Raw genomic sequence first — 9,389 nt, 5'->3', positions numbered from 1 at the left:
TCACATTGGTTTCACAATCTTATAACGTGCATATTTTACTCCTTGTGAAGCTGAAATCTTTTTAAATACAAGTAATTCTACTGAAATTTTAGAAGTTTCGAAACCATTTTAACATACTGAAAACAAAACAGTCTAAAAAGACAGGTCTAACAGCCATTAAAATGCAGGAAAAAGCAAGAGGACTTCAGGTAAAAGAATATTCATTTAACAGCTACATTTCTTCCACTAAGTAGTTATATGTTAAGGAAAACTGAGTAAATGTAAAAGAACAGAAGTTCTTTGAAACCAGAATTTCTAATTTCTAAGCCAGAAGCAGCTTTGAAACAACTTTCTGTGTAGTTCTATTTATTTCCAAATTTAAAATTGGCTAATTTGTGTCCCAACATTTTGAAGCACAAGGGAGGAAAGGTGGAAGATGCTCTGCAGGGGTTGCAGTTATAGATCTATAAAGTTTATATGTGTAAAGGAATGAACACAGTATTAAACACACTGAGTATGACAGAAAAATGCAACAAAGCACCAACTCTGAGAGAAAAACAGCCCTGCAAGCAATGCCAGGGCACTGGGCATTTCTGGATTTTAAGCAAAGAGCATATTTACAGCATCTTTACAGCATCTTTAATTTTCCTTTTCCTGTCCATTTTGGAGAGCACAGTCCAGCCCGCCTCGCGCATCCTCCTCATGGTTTTGAGTTTCAGAGCAGAGCCTGGAGATTTCACACTGCATGGAGCTGGGCTCTAGGAAGGAAAATAAAGCCATCCTTTCGTTTCTGTAAACAATCTGATTAACTGCTTGGTTTAATCTTAGGAAAGGCTAACATACCTTTTTTGGTGCTGTGGAATGTAACTGTGAAGCTTGTGGATAATCTTTGTACAAATTTTTAAACATTTCTTCTTCCAAGACTATGCTCTAATAAATTAAAAAGTTACTTAGTCACACTATATTAAAAATACTTTTTCTTTCCCCCTAAGGATATTAGACTATGAAAAAAAAGATGTCATTATGAGGCATAACAGTTCAATAAAAAGAATGTTAATTATATACATACAATGACAATTCCAGAAAGAACCAATAAATTAAAAATATACACATAAATATTGGCTGGAATGTGGAAGCCCAAACTCTTTATTTCCATTCTCAGCCCCAGCAGTGAGAGCTGCTCAGAGCTGCTCAGCACATGATTTGTTCTCTGGCTCTTACCAGGAGGTCAGTGTGCTCAGAGCTGTCTGACTCAGTGTCCAGCTGCACAAGCACTTTCTGCTTTTTCCTGCTGCTCTGCCCTGCAGGCAGGTTTGTGCTTCTTCCACTCTGCATTTTATCCATTGGAGGAGTCTTTATAACACATGTCTGGGAAAGAAAATGTTTCTCTTTTTAGATTATATTTTATGGGGTAAGTATGGAATCTAAAGCCAAACTCAGGACCCAGTTGACAGTCTGAGTGTCCCAGAATTCACCTGAGAGAAATGGTGGAACTCTGATCTTTCCATCCAAACATGAAGCAAAGACCCAAACAAAGTGGGGTGGGGTGGAAATATCATTTTTTATATTATTTTTGTTGCCAAATGAGGAGAATGAAGGGGAAGCTATGGAAGAGCTGAGTTTCATGGCACATGGTATTTAAGTTCTCCGTGCTTATCTGCAGAAATTCAGGTTATTCTGAACTGTAGCCACTACATTGGACTCTATCAAACATCAAAGAAAATGGGAACAAAACTGCAGGAAAAGGCTTTCAGAGAAAGATTGATAGCTACATCAAGATTGGTGTTATTTAAAATAGTCTTTTCACTAGAAGTGAAACTGAGAAGCATTGAATGGTCCAGTGCAGTCCTTTTTTAGACAGATAACATCAAAATGGTGCTGGATTCCATTGTTCCAATGTGAAAACCACAAGTGAACTCCTGACAGGGAAGAAGGGTGAGTTCTGCAATCAGGACTACTTTGATACTTTGACCATTTTTACAGCTGTATCAGCTTTTTTTTCTTTCATAGAGGAAAAGTGCCTTTACAAATGGACACTTTTAAAGACTAAGTAAATCAGTTCTAGAGACATTAAAAAATCAACAACTGAGCAAGAAAAATTACACACTGGGAGAGCCCTTCCAGAAACTGCTGTCTAATATCTCCATGGAATGGTGTGACCCTTTAAAATCCCTTCTTGTCCCAGGGGGAAAAAAATCATCTACAGAGAAGTAAGAAATATAGGCAGAAAAATGCAACAAGAAAAATTCACTGTTAGGAGTTACAAAACTTCAATGTTGGACTGCCCAAGAGGCTTCCTGTACTGAAGGAGGCATTTTTTATTTTTATTTTAATTTTTTTTTATTTCAGGAATATAATTTGGAGATTTTCTATTTTTACATGAATAGATTCACTGTATAGATCTAAACAAGGTTTAGGAGTCAGGAACATAAATTTGTATTTTCTATAATTTAAAAAGATTGAAGTCAAAAGCATTCCAATGTCTTTTGTTGAATGCAAATAAATTCTCATGGCACTTCAATTGATTCTACAAATATAAATATTACCAAATTGTAGAAGCAATTAAAAAGTTAAAGTTACCTTGTGTTTCTTTTCACTGTCAGGAATCACACTGCCAGAGTGCTCTTTTACAAGATTCTCCTACAAAAGAGTTATGTGACAGCAAGGAAATATTGATTTGAATTCAGTTGTTAAAAATCTTCTTGGTGTAATTACAGAGCACAGTCTACAATCGCAGACTGCTACAAAGTTCACACAAAAATATGACCAGGTTTGGTACAACCCCAGCAATCAAAAGTCACTGAAAAACTTTACAGTTTAGGGAATGTTTTTGCTTTAGCTAGTTAAAATTAACTAAAATAAAGGAGAGTTTTGCTTTGTTGTTTGTTTATTTGTATGTAATCTATAATCACAGACTGTTACAAAGTTCACACAAATACATGACCAGATTTAGCACAACCCCAGCATTCCAAAGTCACTGTTTTTCTGTTCAGTTTCATTTCTTACCCAGCTCCTCCCACAGCACAAGCCCAGGCCACACCTCTCACCCCCAGTGCTCAGTGAAAAAAAAACTCCACCTTTTCTTCCATTTCTGCTCTCAGCTGTTCCTTAAGAGATGACAGTTCCCGTTTCAAACATGACAGCTCATTTTCCTACAAACCATTAAATAAAGGACAGGGTTAACTCTGCACAGCCCAGAAAAAGGAAAACAGTCCCAAGTGAGGCAGTAATTAACAGGGACACTCAATAGATACACAGGATAATTCTATTTGCTTTTCAGCCCTATACTTGAAGCTTTGCTTTAGCTTGTTTAACAAAGACTGAAGCACTGTAAGAAACAGGTACTTGATCAGAAGTGTTCAAGGTAATACCTTAAAACCCTTGGGAGAGCAGGGGTGAGAGGGCACAATCTAAATATTTAAAACAAAAGTTTCCTATTCAAACATGACACACTACCTGGAGGAGCAGACAAAAACACACTGCTACTGCAATTTATTTTTAGAAACATTTTGAGTTTTTAGTGCCCAGAATAAGATCTGTTGCAGCAGGTTGGGTGGGACTGCTACTGGTAAAAATTAAAAGCACACTGGAAGAGTTCCCAGAGAATGTCTCTGGTGGGAAGACCCCAGAGCACAGCAGGAAAAGAAACTCTCTAAGCAAACTGAAAAAAGATCTTTAGAAGTCACAAACTGACTGAAGATCATATCTTTTGTCTCTCTGTGCTGTTGGTGGGCAAGAGGGAGGGATTGGAAAAAAAGGTGTTTTAAGGATTTTTTTAAATTCCTATTACTCACTTTTAATTCTATTAATAATTTTTTATACTATTTATTTTGAATTTGCTTTACGCTCAAAGTGTTTTTCTTCTAATCCTTATCTCAACTCAGTCCTTGAATTTTTCTTTCCCCTCCTCTGCTCAACAATAGCAGAGAAAAATGAGTAAATGTTTTTTTTGTGTGTGCCTGCACTTAGCCAGTATAAAACCCCTACACAAGGACATCAGCCCCTTCACTGAATTATTGACTGTTATAAATGGAACTCTGCAACGAGTTAAGTTGCCAAATTGGAATTTATTAATTACAGCAAGCATAGGTAATAAGCAAAGCAGCGCTGGGCGACAGGGGAGTTGTGGGGAGTCCAACTCCACCAACTGCCGCACCCAGTATCTCACAAGTTCCCTTTTTATACTGGTCCATTTCCGTAGACGTGTTCTTCCCTTGGCGCATGCTCCAATTGTTGCTAGGGGGTCGTCTTCTACCCTCTGGTGGTCGCTGGATGAAGGCTTGAAGTCTTCCTCAGGCCTGTACTCTTGACCTCGGAGCTCTTGCCTTCCATATATGGGGTGGTGTTTGGCTGGTTTCTGTTTCTCGGCTAGCTCTTCTTAGTTCCCAAAACCTTAGCCTTTCGCATGGTTAGTGTTTGCGCAATACACGGTTGAATTTAGCAAACAATAGTAACTTGATATATATTATTTTTAGGTTATGCGGTTATGTATTTCTTAATCATATGGTTGACCATGTATCTCTTAATCACAATCATACAGGGCTGACCATGTATTTCTCAATCACATGATTGTCTATATTGGGGTTTAGTGAACAGGGCTATCCGTTACAATCCCCCCTTTTTCTATTTATCATTCTGTTCACTAAACCTTTGAAGTTCTTTCCTATTTAAGTCCAAATAGTCCTCTCCTTCTATGGCACCTAGAGATTTATACTCTGTTTTCATCATCTTCAAATGGGCTGCTTCAGATTGGGAGTTCACTAAGCTAATTATTTTATTGAATATTCATGGCCCAAAGGGCAACCCTAACAACAGCAAGATTACCGGTCCGGCAATGGTGGACAACAAGGTGGTAAGCCATGGAGAATAGTTGAATAAAGATTAATACCTAATTTTGTTGGGATTTTCTCTCTTTCTCTCTCTTTTCTATTTGTTTGCATAATTCGGCCATAGTGTCTACTGCTATTCCAGTAGTATCTACATATGTGCAGCATTCCTCCCGAAGGGCTACACAAAGGCCACCTTGTTGTAAAAACAGTAAGTCTAACCCCCTTCGGTTTTGTAAAACTACTTCCGAAAGTGATCGGAGCGAGTTTACCAATTCATTAATAGATTTATCAATTTTCTCAAGATCCTCATCTACAGCGGCTCTTAAAGCCTTAAACCTCTGTTGTTGATGCACAAGAGTTGCCGCGCCTGTTCCTATCCCAGCTCCCCCAATGGTTAATAATGCCGCAACCGTGCGGGCTGTAAAGGGTTCTCGTTTTTGCAAATGATGTTTTGAAATATGGCTTTGGGAGTACACGTATTCCCTGGGATGATAGATAATCCGGGGGACTATTATTACCTGTATGCAAAATTCATGGCTTTCATTAAAGGCTGTTATAGAGATACAGGGGGTCACGCCTAGGGTATTATATACCCATTTGGTATTAGCTGCCAGAATTAACCACTCAGCTGGTCTTAAGGTATCCTGCACCAATTTAGTTATTTGACACAAATGTTTCTTATTCCCTGGAATAGTTCCAATACATCTCCCTTTTCCGGTTACTTGTGATAGGGTAATTCCCGGAGTCCTATCCTGCCCTTTTTCCACAAACATCGTGCAAGATTAATCCCATTTTCAAAGTATGTTACCTCCCTCGTCAGCCGAAGTCACTTCTACCTGTTCTACCTGTGTCTTGTTATTTTCTATTTCATTCTCTACCCTTCCTAAGCTATTACCTGAGTTTGCTATCACATGGTTGGGTCCAACAGGTTCGGGGTCATAGGGAACAACTTCCTTTTTAATGAGTATCATCCCTCCTTGATCTCTCCCTGGTTGCCATATTTGGATTCCCCAGGTTTTTCCTATTAGCCAGCCTGGGTAATCTGGCTGAGTGACATTCATATATATATATAAACTTGCATGATCCTGAGTATCCCCTCCCAAAATTGATCTGTCATATGCATATTGTGGAGGGGTACACCCCGGAGGGCCTCTTCCAACCTGTAAAAATCTGTCAGGTCCTTCCCCTGGGGTGAATCCCTGAGCTATTGTTTCACAGCCCCAATATCTGCAATAATTATACCCTGGGTAATTGCAATAGACTTTTCCAGGGTTAGAGGCTGGGCACATGTAAAAACCGATGTAGGAACCGACACTTGGGAGCGTAGTTCCCCAGGAGGTGATTAACTGCGTTAGGTTTACTTTAAATGAAGGGGGTCCCGTTAGTGTGATGTTACTGATCACAACCTGATCTTCCCACCTAATTAATGACCATTTAAAGGGCTCGTGTGTTTGAGAGTTACAATTCCCAATAGTTAACATTATTAAAAGTATTCTAAAAATTCCAAGGTAGTTTTTCCAATTGTCATAGCGGCTGCCATAATTTCCCTGTTCCAAATTTTGTCGTTTCTGATATTGTTGCTTTTGCTTAGAGTGGTCCCGAGTTTGTTCAGGTCTTATTCTAGGGCCCTCTCCCCCACAGTTATCAGCCCCTCTGCCTCGCCCATCAACTCGGTTGCTGCGAGCTATGGGGTGATCTGTCTTCTCGGCAGCAAGGGTAGTCTTCAGGAGGAGGTTTGTGCCCCTTTCTCCTAATTCGTTGGAGGTATCTAGACCACTTTGTGTCTTTCACCTGAGGAGCTAGACAGCTCAGATCAAGGATCCACCTCAGGCAAACCCCTGCAACAATTCTCGTTACGAATGGTGTTGGTTCGTTTGAGTGGTAACAATAATACTGGGGGTTTATTCCTTTAGCATAAATGCTCCACCAATTCTTGGAGCCTATTTTAAGGGTCCCAGATATTATTCGAAGTGCCAATGTCTGTTCAGTTAATTTTTGCTGTGTGTAATAACAGTTATAACATGTTCCCCTAGGGGGATAGCCGCTGCGACAATGGGTTCACCACCTTTCATTACATATTATACAAATAATACAGACAAATGGATTACAATTTCTCCAACATCCTTGAGCATTACATATAACCCTTATTTTGAGTTCGGTAATCCTTCCCCTTCTTCGATTATTTCTCCCGACTTCCTATCTACCAACAGAAAAGTCCGATATACCCAATCCCAATATTCATACATACACCCAAGGTCACTTATTACTTCTGAATTTGTTACAGGTATTCCTCCTTCTCATCACAGGGATCGTCTTTCTTGACTTCTGGACAATCTGTATTGCTTAAAGGGGAATTTATATCAAAGTCTCCATCCTCATGTTTTCCATTTACCAGTTTCACTTCCGTTGTCTTCAACAACTCCTCTTTAAAGACAGCTTTAAGTTGTTGCCGATCACTTACTCTCAGGGTTTTTCGTGCTTTAAAGATTTTTTCTGAGGTTCCTCTCTGCTATTCATCTTAGCCCTTGAGGTCTCTCGGTATTTCACTCACTTCCTACTCATAGTTCTTTGTGTTTTTGGTCCACTGGTCGGGGTGGTTCTATTGGTCCTTTTATTTGGCTCACATGGATCCAGCCTTTTTCTATGGTTCTAATTGCAGTGTCCGTTGTTAGTAAGGCTTAGCGTTGTTAGTAAGGCTTGGTAGGGTCCCTCCCACTTTGGTGTGAGGGGGCTCTCCCTCCAGCTACGGACCAGGTCCCAATCTCCACGCTCTACCTGATGTAATGCAAGATCCAAAGGAGGTCTTTGAGCAGTCATTCCCTTTTCCCATAGGGCTCTCCTGATTTCATTAATGTTATTATTATGAGTTGCTCCTTCTTTTATTTGTGCTATAGCCAATATAGCAGGAATCAATTGCTCTAAGTTCCCCACTAGTTCAATTGCTGCCGGAAGGGTCCTGTCTCCCAATCTCAAAGGTATCACCAAAAATCCTAGCAATATGTTCTATAATTAGCTGGCTAAATACATAATCATAGCAAGGCAAGTGAATCAATTGTCTCTCTTTCTCTTCTCCCTTAGTTATTCTCTGTCATGAGTTTTAACAACAAGTGTCAGGTGTTATCAATTCCAGTTTCTGGAATTGCAATTTTATAGTCAGCTGCTGGAAAAATTTTTTTTTTTTTTTTTTTTTTTAGGCTGTTTCCATCGATTTGGAAATTCACAGCCACTCCACGGTGCTTAGTTCCTTCTTAATAAATCAGGGTTAATATAAATTGTGTTTTAACAAAAATTTAGCTACTATTTGAACTGTAGCTCAAGCTGCTGGAAATGCTTCTAACTTACTGAGGTAATTGATCTATTATTACTAACAAATATTTTTACCGGTTTACTTTTTAAACAATTCTATAAAATCAACCTGGGTCTTTTCAAATAGCCAGTAGGCTTTTTGCATCCTCCAAAGGGAGGGCTTCTTAACACTTTCTTATTTACCTTTTAACAGGTAAGATACTCCTGGGTAATTTATTTTCCAATTCCAAATATCCCTATACGTGATCACAAAAAAGTCTTTGTTTCCCAGTGTGTCTGTCTATACAAGTTATCTAAAATCTAATGTGCCACTGGTTTTTGGCATCATAATCCTGCCATCAGGAAAAACCCACTTTTCCTCCTTAAATGTTGCTCTTAATTTCCTTATAGCTGCCAATTAAGGTCGCTCTTTTTGCTTCTTTATCAGCCAAATTATTTCTCTAACTTTAATATCCCTCCCTCTCTGGTGTTCTTTTACATGAACTACTGCTATTTTCTTTGAGCCTTTTAAAGCTTCAAGTATCTGAATTATCAATCTCCCGTGTATTAATCCTTTCCTTTCAATTTTTATAAGTCCCCTTCCAAGTTTTTCTAAAAGTATGTACTACACTAAAAGCATATTTGGAGTCTGTATAAGTAGTCCCTTCTCGCCTTTTTAGTATTAATAATGCACAGAGTAATATATAAAATTCACAGGCTTGTGCTGACCAGGAGGGACTAAGGGGACCAGACTCCTCTATCCTAAACTTTTCCCACTTCACCTGAATGCCCACCTGTGTCATTAATTTCTAGATTATCTTCTTCAGTTAAAGAATGAATTTTAAGTTTTCCTTCACAGGGTGTTATCTGTAATTTTAAGACTATTATTAGATCTCTGCCTAACATATTATTCCCGGCCTCTGGCATTAACAACAAATCATTTACTTCAAATTTGTTATCTGTTTCAATTTGCACTCCTTTTATTACAGGAACAGGGAAAGCCTCTCCCGTAATTCCGATTATTGAAACTCGCTCACTACTTATCTCACATCCCTGGGGTAATTTTGCCACTGACAACTGAGAAACTCCTGTATTTACCAAAAATGCAAGTTTTTCGCTCTGAGGACCTACTCTTAGCTTTATCATCAAGGCCTCTTTTGGGTGTAATTCGGTCCTCTTCGTTAGCTCCCGCCCTCTCTGATTCTCCTGAGAAGTTTTCTCATCCCGGATCCTGACCCTACACACTCATTTGAAATGTCCCTTCCTTCCGCAGTAAAAGCAGGCTTTAGGCTCCTT

General features: G+C 39.1%; 1 long non-coding RNA gene across 1 annotated transcript; it reads right to left on the bottom strand.

The window, feature by feature from the left end:
• Nucleotides 1-259: 259 nt before the first annotated feature.
• LOC134420465 (uncharacterized) lies at nucleotides 260-2,768 on the bottom strand. Its single transcript, XR_010028361.1, has 3 exons — nucleotides 2,560-2,768; nucleotides 1,201-1,347; nucleotides 260-737 (listed from the first exon to the last, which is right to left on the bottom strand). It is a non-coding gene; the product is annotated as an uncharacterized LOC134420465 (long non-coding RNA).
• Between the last annotated feature and the right edge of the window lie 6,621 nt (nucleotides 2,769-9,389).

Source organism: Melospiza melodia, chromosome 7 (genome assembly GCF_035770615.1).
Source record: "Melospiza melodia melodia isolate bMelMel2 chromosome 7, bMelMel2.pri, whole genome shotgun sequence".
NCBI classification, from domain to species: Eukaryota; Metazoa; Chordata; class Aves; order Passeriformes; family Passerellidae; genus Melospiza; species Melospiza melodia.
This window is presented reverse-complemented; position numbering and strand designations above follow the sequence as displayed.